Raw genomic sequence first — 16,530 nt, forward strand, 5'->3', positions numbered from 1 at the left:
ATATATACCAAGTCCAGTTGCACTTGATTCAACTCCTTTAGATAACCATGACCTGGATGAATGAGAACATTCACAGATATGTAATAAGTATCCTGTCATCTCATATGTTACCCAAATGAACATACGGATAGGGTGTTTGTATGTATAATATTTTAACCACCAATGCATCATCGTTAAATATATATAGAAACAGTCAGCAGTCATACAGTATAACTAGTGGATGAAACACAGGGTTCCCAATGTCAAAAGTAAACGAATATTAGGCTACACTTGACGATAGGATTTTTATAATTTAATTTCTGTCCAATGTTAATGGTTGATGTCAAACAGTTAGCTAACATTAGACTAACAGTTATATACAACTTGGACCTAAAGTTACCTGGTATAGAATTGGATGTCGGCCTTGGAGCCTGCAAACCGCTGTAACCCAAAACTCTCACTGGTCATGCAACTCCTGCTATTCTCTTCTCAGGTCTTGAATTTCTTTGTCTTTGTCTTCTACAGATGACAAGGGCATGTCTACTGCAGACGGTTCAGGGACAGAGCAGTAGTCGTGATCCCTTGTGCTATCATGTTGCTCCTCAGGAGAGACTGGACCAATGGGCCGTTTTGTTCTCTCCCACACACTGCGCCGTGGTGTCTCAACAGCATAACCATTCCATCCAAGGAGTGTCAGTACAGCACCTTTAACAAGCCTTCTTTGACCGTCAAGGGTTGTTGGCTCTATGAGCTGATCAGTGGAGAAGTGTCTGCTACAGACCTTAGTGTGAGAGGTGATGGTGAAATGGTCTCGGCATATGTTTACCAGCCACTGTCTTCTCAGGTCAGGATGGATTGGAAAGCCATGGAAACTTAGTATGCCGTTAAACTTGGAGCTAGCTGAACAAAGTGGGACACATCAATGCTCAGAGTATTTATTTTGTTGTTTTTGAAAATGTTCGGTCTTGAACTTTTTTCAGGGTAGACTCATGATGATTAGCAAACTGTCATGCTAGCTAGCTAGCTCGGCGCCAGCACGATGTAAACAAAGGGAGCGGAAATGCACAAGCAGGACTATTTCGAAGCAGACCTACGTCACATAGCCCAGTGCATGTAGCAAATTGAGCGATTGTCTGCTGTTAGATACTGCAGGCAGTAAAGTATGGCATTCATTTTTGTCTGTACCAATGGACCAAACTCCATGAAAAATGTTGATCTTCGTTAACTTTGTGGTTCTGATTATTAGGACAAGCGAAACAAACAATCTATTCAATGGCATTGTAAAACAGCAATATACTTCAGCTTTAGAGGACCTGACAGGGCCAATTTCTGCAATAGTTGCCAAGTACCTACAGACAAAGGGGCCATAAATGAATAACCAGGTGTTTACTTTGGCTAGTTGGCCAACAGATAAGTATATTGTGGTTTGAAACAGTGTTTCTTTGCAAATCTTTGACATTGCTAACAGAATCAGCATTCAAGAGAGCATTAATTCCTTTTTTGTTGTACTTATCCATGTTGATACATTTCAAGTATTACTTGGAGGAAGTTGAAATCGATATCACATCAGAGAGGCCAGACTACACTACACTGACATTTAACTTTACACTGCAGAAGAAGATCTACATTTTATGAATATATTTTTATATATATTATGTAGCGCTATCTATCCCTTTTAACTGTCAAGGACAACGCTCCTGATTTCTCTGTACAACTCAGTATCCAATAAACTATTGAAGCATGTTAACTTCGCTTCTTATGTGTTTAAAGTATGTTCTAAAGGCTCTAAATGTCTTACAGCGTCATCTGGTAACTCCAACTAAAAAGTTGACTACCTCTTTAAGGCGCTTAAATATGGCATATGACCCCTTTAAGGCAATCTAACATGGTCTAGACATCTCTGGGTGTCACTAGGTTACTTCCAGTAAAAAGGTGGACTAGCCCTTTAAGGTTGTCTCAACATGTCACTTACCATAGCCTAGACACCACAGGAATAAACACACATGAATAATCCACACTCACACAGGTACATATAATTATATATACAAATGTATTATGAGTAATAATTATTAGAATGAATGAAAGTAATAAGCCCAAATGGCTAACAAGCATCTGCATTCATATACACACAAATGAATCAGACCAACACATTAGCATACAGCTCAACAACCCTATAACTAAGCCGGCAATAAAAATAAAAGAAAGTCAACCCCCAGTTGCAGGCCTGTTTCTTTATCGGGTACGTTGGGACCTAAACAGCCCTCTTCGCTCCCCTTGGAAGCCCGCACATCCAAGTTGTACTCACAAAGAATGCTCCTCTTCGTCTCGCGCTTCTCACCGCAGCACAGCAGCGAACGTCAGGCAGGCAGCCATCCTAGCTAACTGGCTAGTTACGGTCGAACCGTGCGCTCGCCTCGGCAGCACAACACGGCAACAGACGACTCCTTCTGCGTTCCTCGATGGTCGCATGAACACACCACTACACTGTAACTGATAACGTTACTTCGCTAAACTAGAAGACGGCCCGACTCACTGTGGGGCAAGCCCCTTACCGCATCCAGTCCATCCGCGCGTCTTGCTGTGCTAGCAACGAACACCGACTGGCTAGCTCGCTCTGTAAAGTCGCTGGGTCCACATATGGGACTGACGAGCAGTCAGTTTGTCTCCCCAGTCCACAAAAACAGTTCCCGGGATGGGTCTCGGTCAGACACCTGCACACATAACTGTTCACTAAACTTCAATTACATTTCTCTCCTCGCAAAATAGCATAGAACAACTCGAAATCAAACTGCTCCGTTTTGCTCACACAAGGGACGAGTGACCTACTTTCTCTCCCAGTCTAGTCTGCTCGAGCTGACGTTCCCCGCTGCCCTCTCAACCAATCACATTCAAGGTAAGTTATTCTCTCCACAGCCAACCAATCACAACAATGGTAAGTTATTCTCTCCACAGCCAACCAATCACAACAATGGTAACTTTTCAATAATAAAAGTAAATGCATTTCACATTGGTAAACAACTGTTTTGCAGAACAATATCAACAATATAATATATTCATATTCAAAAGGTAAACAAATAACAAACATAGGCCAAACTCTTATCTAATAGTGCAATATAATATATCTAAGGCCTATAATTTAACCACAGGGTTACACTCTCCCCCTTCTGAACGTGTGAATGCCCTCATTCACCTAAATCTAACTAGTAAGGTCTCTGAACATCTGAGGGTATAAACTAAGCGTGGTGCACTAACTTTTTCCTATCCTGATAGTGACACCTCTGTGTACTATAGTTATAGGCTTATCTCTGGCTTTTCCTGGCTCATCATAGGTAAGTCTTACGACTGGCTTTACTAACCTCTTCGGCCTACCTACTGGTTGTCTTTTGGGACTAGCTTCCTCATCTACACTGCTAGCTTGGCCCTCATCTATGTCAGACTCTGACTCTTGAGCTAACTGTTGAGCTAACTCCTCTTCAGACTCATTCTCCCTCTCTTCTTCTTCTTCTTCACTTTGGTCTTCATCATTGTTGTCATCATTTGGTTCTTCGTCATTATGCTCTTCAGTTCTAGCACCAGGAGGTTCCTCTTCCTCCTGAGGGATAACTGCTTGTTCCCGTTCAGCTCTATGCTTGTTCAGGACATCTTCCAGGTAAGTGCTGTAGGGTCTTGGTATCGGTCTCTCATACTCAGACTCTGTAGATGAGTCGGTCGAGCCCTCTTCACTATCCTCTTCTTCTGTACTGACTGTTTGAGACTGTTTGGTTTGTTGCTTCTTTCTTGTGTCGGCTCTTGTCTTTGGCTTTGGTGGTGGTCTGTGGTCGCTCTCTTCTCTTTGCATTCTGACTTGTTGCCCGATAGGTAAGAGATGATCTCAGTGCAATGTTCTGATTCCTCAGTTTCCATTCTCCTGCTTCACTCTGTAGACAGGTAAGTTTGGCATCTGACTCACAACCACATGAGGAATCTCTTTCCATCGGCTTTGGAGTTTGTGCTTGCCTTTGAGTCCAAGATTCTTCACCAACACTCTGTCGCCGGGTTCCAGGTTTTGTGATCCCACCCTGCTGTCATAGGCTCTCTTGTTCCTCTGGTGTGTTTTGTCGGCTGTGGCAGAGGCCAGTTGGTATGCCTTCTGCAGGTCTTCTTTTGAGTCTAGCCACATAGCGTGAGTGGTGACCGACATCATAGCCATTGGGAGACGTCCCGAAACACACATCCACGGCCAGCCTTGCCTCTCTCCCGTATAGTAAGTAGTATGGCGAGTAGCCGGTTGCATCAGACCTACTGGCATTGTAGGCATGCACAACGTGGGGCACTTGCTCACTCCACCGCCTCCTCTTCTCTGGATTCAGTGTGCCTAGCATGGACAGCAGGGTACGGTTGAACCGTTCTGGTAGTGGATCTCCTTGTGGGTGGTAGGGAGAGGTTCTGGACTTTCGTATCCCCATAACTTTCAGCATTTCTTTAATTGTCTGGCTTTTGAAGTCTCGGCCTTGGTCTGAGTGGATCCTTGCTGGCAGACCATAGTTTACGAAGAACTTCTCGTTGAGAACTTTTGTGACTGTGAGCGCCTTCTGGTTCTTCATTGGGTAGGCTTGTGCATAGCGGGTAAAGTGATCAGTGACCACTAGCACGTTGCCAATACCCTTGGAGTCTGGCTCCACGGAGAGGAAGTCTATACAGACTAAGTCCATTGGCCCATTGCTCCAGACCTGGTGGATCGGCGCAGCTCTCTGACAGGGACTCTTCCGTGAGACACACTTCCCGCAGTTTTTGACATACTGCTCTGTCTCTCCTGCCATTCTCGGCCAGTAGAATCTTGCCTTCAGCAGGTCAGTTGTTCTCTCGATGCCTAGATGTCCCATATCATCATGTAAGGACTTTAGCACGATACCTCTGAACACGGCAGGCAGCACCAGCTGAGAGGACTCTTCTCCTGATGGTCTCTTGCTAATGCGATGGAGTAGGCCATCTCTCAGTTGTAGTCTTCCCAGCTCCCTTTTCATCTGGCTCACATCTGGATTTGCTTCCAGATCCTCTGGCCATTGGCCGTGTTTCAGAGCTTGGATCATCGGTCCTATCACAGGATCCTCTTTCTGTGCGGCTTTAAGCTCGGACCTGGACATCTGTCCTAGCGCACTCACATCCACGTGCGTGGGGAAGGCAGAGAGCTCAGGGACACTTTCAGGACGAGCTCCTAGCTGTTCAGCATATCTCGGAGATGTATTTGGGGAGCTCAGAACGCTTACTCGTCGACAGATTGACTGCACTCCAGCTTGTGAGAGGGTCTCCCAGTCTCTTTGCCTCTCTTCACCCCTCTCTTGCCTCGACAGCAGGTCGGCGTTGATGTTGCTTTTCCCAGGTCGGTAGCGGATGTCAAATTTATAGGTAGACAGATCGGCCAGCCACCGAAGCCCTGTGGCATTGAGCTTGGCTGTAGTGAGTACGTACGTTAGGGGATTGTTATCAGTTCGTACTGTGAATCTGGCTCCGTAGAGGTAATCATGGAACTTGTTCACCACTGCCCATTTGAGGGACAGGAACTCCAGTTGATGGATGGGATAGTTCTTCTCAGATGCGGACAGCTTCCTGCTGGCAAACGCCACCGGCCTCAACCCCTCTGGGTACTCCTGGTACAGGACGCCTCCCAATCCCGTTAGACTGGCGTCCACATGAAGGACATAGGGCTTGTTGGGATCAGCAAACGCCAAGACGGGCGCGTGGGTGAGACAGTTGATGATCTGGTGGAATGCTGCAGTGCAGGCCAGGTCCCATCGCTCTCCGAAGGGTTCAGACTCCTTCAGGCAGACTTTCTTGGAGTCCTTCGCAGCTCTCTTTCCGTGCTGTTTTGGGGTGTATCCTTTTGTCAGCTCGGTCAGGGGCCTGACGATGGAGGAGTAGTTGGTGATGAACCGTCTGTAGTATCCGCAGAAGCCGAGGAAGGATCGCAGAGTCTTCAGGTCAGTAGGCTGGGGCCAGGTGGTGACTGTTTCGATCTTGGCTGGATCAGTGGCGACACTGTTAGCAGATACGATGTGCCCGACGTACTTGACTTTGCTCTGGCCAAACTGACACTTGTCCAGAGAGATCTTCAGCCCCGCCTCTTGCAACCTGTCGAGGACTTTGACGAGCCTCTCCTCATGTTCCTCCAAGGTCCTTCCGAAGACTATCAAATCATCGAGGTAGACGAGCACTTCCAGGAGATTCATGTCACCCACGGCTTTCTCCATGAGCCGCTGGAACGTGGCTGGAGCTCCGGTGATCCCCTGGGGCTTTCTCTCGAATTGGTAGAACCCCAGTGGGCAGATGAACGCCATCTTCTCCTTGTCTTCCTCCTTAATGGCGATTTGATAGTATCCGCTTCTTAGATCCAGTACGCTGAACCACTGGCTTCCGGACAGGCAGTCCAGTGCGTCGTCAATACAAGGGGTTGTGTACTGATCGGGGATGGTTCGACTGTTCAAGGTGCGGTAGTCGATGCACATCCTCACTTTCCCATTCTTCTTCCGCGCGATCACTATGGGTGATGTGTAGGGGCTTCGGGACTCCTTGATAATGCCTGCCGCTATCAGCTCTTGAATATATTGTCTCACGTCATCAATGTCGACTGGGGCGAGGCGTCGGGACCGCTCATGGAAGGGTCGCTCATCCGACATCCTGATACTGTGCTCCACGCCTTTGGCCAAGCCAACATCCCATTCATGTAGGGAGAAGACATCCGCACGTTGTGTGATCTTTGTGCGGAGTCGCTCCTTCCACTCCTGAGGTAGTGGCGAGTCACCGAAGTCGATCTCGCTGGCATCCCACTCCACTGAATTTGGTTCTTTTTTGTGGGTGGAGGTAACGACATCTGTGGCGTACACGTGACCCAGTGCCGCTCCAGCAGGTATGATGGCTTCTTTGAGTGCCTCATTCCGCAGCAGGACTGTGAACTGGTTGGGGTCAACGGCATAGCTGGGCACTACTATTGACGTCAGTAGCACGCCAGCAGGGAGGGGTTTGGTAGGAGAGTCATCCATCATCAAGATCTCTTTCTCCACTGGCTGGGTGAACTCTACTTTGCAGCTGGCCGCACGGCTTGCCCCAGGCGGTAGAATGAGCGAGCCTGGACCTAGCCACGTCACATATCCCACTCTCTCGTCTCCATCTTCTGTATCGTGTAGCGGGAGGTTTGGTTCGGTCTTTGTCCCAGTATCCATCCCCTTGACTCCAACGGTTTGGGCGAGGTACACACCCACCGTTTCTCCATATAGACGTGCGAGACGCTTAGGTAGATTGGCCTTGGCGTTGGTCCCCACAATGATTGGTGTTTGCTCTGGGCCTCGCGGTGTTGGGCAGATCAGGGCAAGCACGGAGATCGTCTCAGGGGCACCAGTGACTTTCTGGGGGAATTCCATCTCCACCACAACGTATCCTCTGTAGGGGTAGCTGGACTCACTCAAACCCCAGATGTCTAGGCCGTCTACTGGGTAGATGGGTACATCAGGTATGTACTCCTTGTACCAGCCTTCGAAGATTATGGTGACCTGAAACCCACTGTCTAGTAGGGCAGTAGACAGATGTCCGTTCACCTTCACTGGCTCGAAGGATGGGGCTCCGATTAAGCCTGTTGGCAGGTTTGGGCCTCGCTGTACGTCAACAGCACTTTTCTTGGACGTCACAGTCACATTACCAGTAGAACTATCACTGGGAGGCTTCTGGCTCGTGACTTGGCCACTCTTCCGTGACTGGATCAGCTTCTGAATAACCTTACTCTGGTTCTCAGCGTTTTGACATTTAACAGCGAAGTGGCCGCTTTCACCACACCGGTAACAGAAGTGTTCATCGGAGCCACTGCGAGGCCCTTGGGGCCTGTGACGTACAGGGTGTGTCGTCTCCACTGTCATAACTGCTGCTTAGTTCTCTAGGGGAGTGACTTGTCGGTGTGAGAGTTTATGCTGCAGCTGCTTGACTTGCTTCTTTAGGGCTGACACTTCAGGGTCCTGCCAGTGTTTCTGTTTGGGTCTGGCGACTTTAACCTCTTCAGTGACAGAGGGGCCCTTTGTTGACATGGTAGCGAACATTGACCTCAGCTCCTTGATCTCGGCTTTCAGGTTCTGGATCTCGGCCTGCTTGCTATCATCATGTTTGGCGTGGATAGTCTGCACTGAGGGGTTCAGTTTACTCCGAGAGGCTTCATAGTCTTCCTCATAGCGGATTTTGCTGAGCAGATCCACGAAGTTGGGAGGCTTGTCCGTCCTTTCTCTCAGTCTGAGCCGGAGGAGCATCAGATCAGCCTCTACACGGGCATGGTCAGCCTGGTCGGCTGGAAGTCCACCCTTCTGCACTACTTTGGAGAGGGAACTCTCCAGGCGTCTCAGGAACTCGGACAGCTTCTCTCTGGGTTTCTGCTGTAATAAGCGGAAGGAGAAATACGGATGTTCCCCTAACTCTGCTGTTCCGAATGCGCGCTCCAGCGCTTCCAGGCACATTGCAGGACTGATGTTGGGGTCGGACACTCGCACAGCTTTGACTGTCTCCAATGCTGGCCCTTTGAGGCTTTGCATGATCCATCGCCTTTTCTCCTTGCCACTGCAGTCACTCTCTTCAACCATGAGTTGGGCTTGCTCTAGCCAGTGATCAAATGGCTCTTCACCAGCTGGAGTGGGTAGGTTTCCTGAGAAGATCCGTAGTCGCCGGAAGCCACCACTGTCTGAGGAAGGCTTGGAGGTTTTATCGAGTAGGTTGCCGACCACTCGTAGGAGAGCTTCAGTGGCTGATAGGGGTTCGGCTGCGGGTGGAGTAGTGGCGACAAAAGCCGGCAGGTCCTCTTCTGTCTTCCCCTCAGCTTGCAGTAAGGCTCTCAATTTACTATTGAAGTCTTCAACTGTAGCTTCCGGCTCCCCTACCATGACGATGGGCCACGCCTCTTGTCCTTTGATAGGTAGCACTTTAGGGGGAACAGTCTCTGACCTGACGCTCTCTCGACACTCACACAGCACCATCAGCTTCCTTAGCTTCATACTGAACCTCCTTCCTCTAACTCGTACTCTTCCCATACACTTGATGGTTTCCATGGCTTCTTCAACTTTGGCAGTTTCGGTATCTTCAGGTGCTAGAACCATTACTGCACGGTCCTCTTGCAGGCCCTCACCTCTGCACCAGCTCTTTAGATCACTAACTAACTCCATGTTTGCTTTTTGTCTTGTATCTCTATGTAAACGTACTAATAAAGACTCAATTCTAATTTCTTGGCTCAGGTAACTGACTAATGACTAATTTAATGACTTGGACTTAAGTGTACTGATCTTACATACAGCTAAACACATAAAAAGATCCCAGCGGTGCCTCCATTTATGTAGCGCTATCTATCCCTTTTAACTGTCAAGGACAACGCTCCTGATTTCTCTATACAACTCGGTATCCAATAAACTATTGAAGTATGTTAACTTCGCTTCTTATGTGTTTAAAGTATGTTCTAATCTAAAGGCTCTAAATGTCTTACAGTGTCATCTGGTAACTCCAACTAAAAAGTTGACTACCTCTTTAAGGCGCTTAAATATGGCATATGACCCCTTTAAGGCAATCTAACATGGTCTAGACATATCTGGGTGTCACTAGGTTACTTCCAGTAAAAAGGTGGACTAGCCCTTTCAGGTTGTCTCAACATGTCATTTACCATAGCCTAGACACCAAAGGAATAAACACACATGAATAATCCACACTCACACAGGTACACATAATTATATATACAAATGTATTATGAGTAATAATTATTAGAATGAATGAAAGTAATAAGCCTCAATGGCTAACAAGCATCTGCATTCATATACACACAAATGAATCAGACCAACACATTAGCATACAGCTCAATAACCCTATAACTAAGCCGGCAATAAAAATAAAAGAAAGTCAACCCCCAGTTGCAGGCCTGTTTCTTTATCGGGTACGTTGGGACCCTAAACAGCCCTCTTCGCTCCCCTTGGAAGCCCGCACATCCAACTTGTACTCACAAAGAATGCTCCTCTTCGTCTCGCGCTTCTCACCGCAGCACAGCAGCGAACGTCAGGCAGGCAGCCATCCTAGCTAACTGGCTAGTTAGCCGTTAGCGCCATCTCACGGTCGAACCGTGCGCTCGCCTCGCCAGCACAACACGGCAACAGACGACTCCTTCTGCGTTCCTCGATGGTCGCATGAACACACCACTACACTGTAACTGATAACGTTACTTCGCTAAACTAGAAGACGACCCGACTCACTGTGGGGCAAGCCCCTTCCTTACCGCATCCAGTCCATCCGCGCGTCTTACTGTGCTAGCAACGAACACCGACTGGCTAGCTCGCTCTGTAACGTCGCTGGGTCCACATATGGGACTGACGAGCAGTCAGTTTGTCTCCCCAGTCCACACAAACAGTTCCTGGGATGGGTCTCGGTCAGACACCTGCACACATAACTGTTCACTAAACTTCAATTACATTTCTCTCCTCGCAAAATAGCATATAACAACTCGACATCAAACTGCTCCGTTTTGCTCACACAAGGGACGAGTGACCTACTTTCTCTCCCAGTCTAGTCTGCTCGCGCTGACGTTCCCCGCTGCCCTCTCAACCAATCACGTTCAAGGTAAGTTATTCTCTCCACAGCCAACCAATCACAACAATGGTAAATTATTCTCTCCACAGCCAACCAATCACAACAATGGTAACTTTTCAATAATAAAAGTAAATGCATTTCACATTGGTAAACAACTGTTTTGCAGAACAATATCAACAATATAATATATTCATATTCAAAAGGTAAACAAATAACAAACATAGGCCAAACTCTTATCTAATAGAGCAATATAATATATCTAAGGCCTATAATTTAACCACAGGGTTACATTATAATCAAGCATTGTCATGAGAAACACTTAATCATTGTCTTACATGGCCCTTCAATGGCCTTCACACTGCCCAATATCTACACACAGCTCATTATTTTTTTCATCGATAAATTGCTCATTATTTTTCCTTCAACATTAACTATTTCACTTTATCAAACCTGTTCTCATTTCTCCTTGTAAAGAATACATCCAAAGATGTATATGATGTCACCCACCCACAGCAAAAACTGTCTCATTTGAATCCTCAAGACTGTCATTTATGTCATATACATTTAATTAGTAACCGAGTAAAAAACTTGGAGCATTTCTTTCAACTTACTTTGCACTTATTTGAGGGATACAACAGATTAATCATGGTTATGACTGATAAAACATCTCACACTCATCACCCTGCAGTTATAGATTAATTTAATTAATTAATTAATTATTATTATTATTATTATTATTATTATTAATAATAATAATAACAATAACAATAACAATAATAATAATAATAACATGGCAAAAGTGGGGTAATAACTTGATAATAAATATGTAATAAGTAATTCCATTTAATCACCGAAGTAATAACAAGGCTACTACTACTATTACTACTACTTTCGGCTGCTCCCGTTAGGGGTCGCCACAGCAGATCATCTGTTTCAATTTCTTTCTGTCTTCTGCATCTTTCTCTGTCACACCAGCCACCTGCATGTCTTCCATCACCACATCCATAAACCTACTCTTTGGCCTTCCTCTTTTCCTCTTCCCTGGCAGCTCCATATTCAGCATCCTTCTCCCAATATACACACACAGCATCTTTCCTTCACACATGCCTAAGCCATAACAATCTTGTCTCTCTTGCTTTGTCTCCAAACCATCCAAATTGAGCGGTCCCTCTAATATAATCACTGCTAATCCTGTCCTTCTTTGTCATTCCCAATGAAAATCTTAGCATCTTCAACTCTGCCACCTCCAGCTCTGTCTTTTCGTCAGTGCCACTGTCTCCAAACCATATAACATAGCTGGTCTCACAACCATCTTGTAAACCTTCCCTTTAACTCCTGCTGGTACCCTTCTTTCGCAAATCACCCCTGACACTCTTCTCCATCCACTCCACCCTGCCTGCACCCTCTTCTTCACCTCTCTTCTGCACTCCCCACTACTTTTGAAAGTTGACCCCAAGTATTTAAACTCATATGCGTTCGTCCCCTCTACTCCTTGCATCCTCACCATTTCGCTGCCCTCCCTCTCATTCACGCATAGGTATTCCGTCTTGCTCCTGCTGACTTTCATTCCTCTTCTCTCCGGTGCATACCTCCACCTCTCCAGGCTCTCCTCAACCTGCACCCTACTCTCGCTAAAGATCACAATGTCATCCGCAAACATCATCGCCCATGGAGGCTCCTGCCTGATCTCGCACGTCAACCTGTCCATCACCATTGCAAACAAGAAAGGGCTCAGAGCCGATCCTTGATGTAATCCGACCTCCACCTTGAACCCATTTGTCATTCCAACCGCACACCTCACTATTGTCACGCTGCCCTCATACATATCCTGCACTACTCCTACATACTTCTCTGCAACTCCCGACTTCTTCATACAATACCACACCTCCTCTCTCAGCACCCTGTCATAAGCTTTCTCTAAATCTACAAAGACACAATGTAACTCCTTCTGGCCTTCTGTATACTTTTCAATCAACATTCTCAAAGCAAATATCGCATCTGTGGTGCTCTTCATGGCATGAAACCATACTGCTGCTCACTAATCGTCACCTCTCCTCTTAACCTAGCTTCTATTACTCTTTCCCATATCTTCATGCTGTGGCTGATCAACTTTACACCTCTGTAGTTGCTACAGTCCTGCACATTGCCCTCATTCTTGAAAATTGGCACCAGTGTGCTTCTTCTCCACTCCTCAGGCATCCACTCACTTTCCAGGATTGTGTTAAACAATCTAGCTAAAAACCCCACTGCCATCTCTCCTAAACATCCCCATGCCTCCACAGGTATGTCATCAGGACCAACTACCTTTCCACTCTTCATCCTCTTCATCGCTTCCCTGACTTCCTCCTTGCTAATCCACTGCACTTCCTGATTCACTATCCCCACATAGTCCAATTTTCTCTCTCTCTCATTTTCTTTATTCATCAGCCTCTCAAAGTATTCCTTCCACCTTCTTAGCACACTCTCCTCGCTTGTCAGCACATTTCCTTCTCTATCTTTGATCGCCCTAACTTGCTGCACATCCTTTGCAGCTCGGTCCCTCTGTTTAGCCAATTGGTACAAGTCATTTTCTCCTTCCGTAGTGTCTAACCTCTCATACAACTCGTTTTTCCTTTGCCTTTGCCACCTCCCTCTTTGCTTTACGCTGCATCTCCTTGTACTCCTGTCTACTTTCTTCATCTCTCTGACTATCCCACTTCTTCTTTGCCAACATCTTCCTCTGTATAATTTGCTGTACGTCCTCATTCCACCACCAAGAGTCATTGTCTTCCTTCCTCTGTCCTGATGACACACCAAGTAACTTCCTAGCTGTCTCCCTCACTATTTCTGCAGTGCCTGCCCAGCCATATGGCAACTCTTCACTTCCACCCAGCGCCTGTCTTAACTCCTGCCTGAACTCTACACAACAGTCTTCCTTCTTCAACTTCTACCATTTGATCTTCGGCTCTGCCTTCACTCACTTCCTCTTCTTAGTCTCCAAAGTCATCCTACAGACCACCATCCAATGCTGCTTAGCTACGCTCTCCCCTGTCACCACCATTCAGTCTCCAATCACTTTTAGATCACGCCTTCTACATAAGATATAATCCACCTGTGTGCACTTTCCTCCACCTTTTAGTCACCCTGTGCTCCTCCCTCTTCTTGAAGTATGTATTCACCACAGCCATTTCCATCCTTTTTGTAAAATCCACCACCATCTGTCCTTCTACATTTCTCTCCTTGACACCATACATACCCATCACCTCATCATCCAGGCCCAGTTCCAGAATAACATCACTAAGGGTTCAAACCCTCTAAAGGGGTCGGGGGGCATGCTCTCCCAGATGAAAATGTTGTCAATTTTAACAGTTAAATGTATCAATCTGGTACACTTTACGAGGAAAAGAGGCCAGATCTGTGAATAATTGTAATTTACAGTGTATACACACAATATAATGAGTCACAAGGTTTTTTACTTGAAATCTGTTGTTGAGGGCCTTGGGAATACATATAGGCATATCAAAATAAACACTTCACACCACACCAATGCATTTACCAACTGAATATGACGCAGTTTACTGTAAGTCTTTACATAAAACGATCACTGAGATATTGACATCCAAATGGCACAGCGCTTGATTTTACGCTCAATATTATTATGAGAGTAAAACAATATTTTGGGTTCACTCGGAAACTGTAGAGGGACAAATTAAACTGTGGTGGCCCATTAATAGGAAACACTGGGGTGCACTATCTAGCTGCAGTGCACACTATGCTAGCTGGCATGGCTACAAAAAGTTTTGTGATGCTGATACAGTATCATGCCCACAGTATATTACCATGTTTTACCAAAATTACTGCTGATGCAGGAACCATTGCAGAAAAACATAATCGCCTACTTCTGAGTTTTTTATTTTGCCTACACAATTTTACAATTTGATACCTAGATTCACCACTAAGCACTAAAATAGCTTTGATTGCCTGGTTTCCATCATGTAGGCCTACAGTATGTATTTAATAACATTAAACTGTAAAAAAGTGCTTTGATTGGCCAGGCTTCAAACTAACCAACTGCATTACAATATACCAGTGGCATGCAGAGATCGCCCCTGCCCTTATTTCTCTGAGTGCCCAAGTGCACCTTTCACATCAATTTCCAAAGCAACATCTAACTAAAGGTGCATGAAAATAATCGGTCTAAATGGCCCTTTATTTTTGCCTTTACATCCTGTATCTAGCACAAACCTAGCACAAACGAACAAGACTATTTTTGACCGATTTGGAGTTAATTGGGGTGGAGAGGTGATGTCGGTTAAACATGATATAAAATATATCAAAAATATAAATATATCAAATATATCAACAACCATACGGGCAAAAATTATAATTTGTTCCATGGAATAATCTATTTGGGCTTTTTTTTTTTTTAGACAGACGGACCTGTGCAGGCTCTTCGATTCCCAGGTCATCTGGCAGCTCTCGCGAAAGTGCTCGTTGTTCCGACGACTTTGCTGCTACAGCCAGCTTCCTCTGCAGCTTCCTCTCTATCTTTGGCTGTGGTGGCGGCGGTGGTTGTTCTTTTGCTGGTGTTCGGCTCCAACCATTTAAGAATATCCATAGCTAAGCTAAGCGTTTTTTTCATAACGTTGCTTATTCGCTCCTGCGCATTAAAAAGCTGACCTTGGCTGGGTGTAGCAGCTAATGTCTTCGGGTGCATCATGTTCCCGGGTTACTTTCGTAACGTTTTTATGTATTTATTTTCATACATCTACGATAATGATTATGTAACCCGCACTTTGCGTTCGGCCGTCGTCTCCCTACACGCCCTGGGACTCTGCGTTGTGTTTGTTGTAGTATGATGTTTGCGTGGAAAAGGAAGGAGGCGGAGGCTTGTGATCGTGGCTGAGACCTGGACACCTTATTGGCACTCGCTTACACTTCACCTCTCCTCAATCAGCTGGCCGCTGGCCTCATCATACTCACTGCTTCCGGCAGAAGAAACAAAAAAAACATTTGATCAACGTAGCCTTTTGCCCGGGACAAGAACTAGGGGTACGGTGTTGCAAGAGGGACAAACATCGCCATTTGCGGCATTCCCAGGGGAACATACAGCATAACAGTGCCACCCTGTGGCGGATTTACATTACTACCTTACAATTACTTAGCTAACTTGTAAGGCTGTTCATTTTTTTTGCAAACAAAGTCGTAATTAATTAATCTTCTGAGAACATTTTAAAAAGGCATAATAAATGCTTCCGTCTAGTCTAACTTATCGTACGTAACCTCTTTGCGCCACCCATAGGTCACAATGGTCTGTTACACAACAACAAATGCCGTCGCGTAATTCCGCCTGCTGCATGTGATATGAGCTCCGTATAGTCTGCCGAACATTCGTAGCGCTTTTAAAAGTTTTTAAAGTTTTATTACAATATTCAACTGAGGGTGCAACATATTAATCTAAGGGTGCAATACACGCTTTTGCACCCCCGTAGAACCGGGCCTGTCATCACCTCTGTTCCCTTCACCAACATGCCCACTGAAGTCAATTCCAATCACCACTCTCTCCTCCACTGGGTACACTCGCCACCACTTCATCCAGCTCGCTCCAGAATTCTTCTTTCTCTTCCACCTCACACCCAACTTGCGGGACATATGTGCTGATAACGTTCATCAATACATCTTCGATTTCCAGCTTCATACTCATCACTCTGTCCAACACTCTCTTCACCTCCAGCAAACTCTTAACATACTCTTCCTTCAGAATGACCCCTACTTAATTTCTCCTCCCATTCTCACCATGGTAGAAGAGTTTGAGCCCCCCTCCGATGCTCCTGGGTGGAAGGGGAGCCAGTTCTCTCCCTTTTCCAGTCATAGTGCCAACATTCAAAGTTCCGACTCCCACCTTCACACTCCTACCTTCCTCCTCTCCCGCTGCCTCTGGACATGCCTCACCCTCTCCCAGAACTCCCCACATACCGGATATATGTATGTATGTATGTATGT

The sequence above is a fragment of the Lampris incognitus genome, chromosome 7 (assembly GCF_029633865.1).
Source record: "Lampris incognitus isolate fLamInc1 chromosome 7, fLamInc1.hap2, whole genome shotgun sequence".
In the NCBI taxonomy this organism is placed as follows: domain Eukaryota; kingdom Metazoa; phylum Chordata; class Actinopteri; order Lampriformes; family Lampridae; genus Lampris; species Lampris incognitus.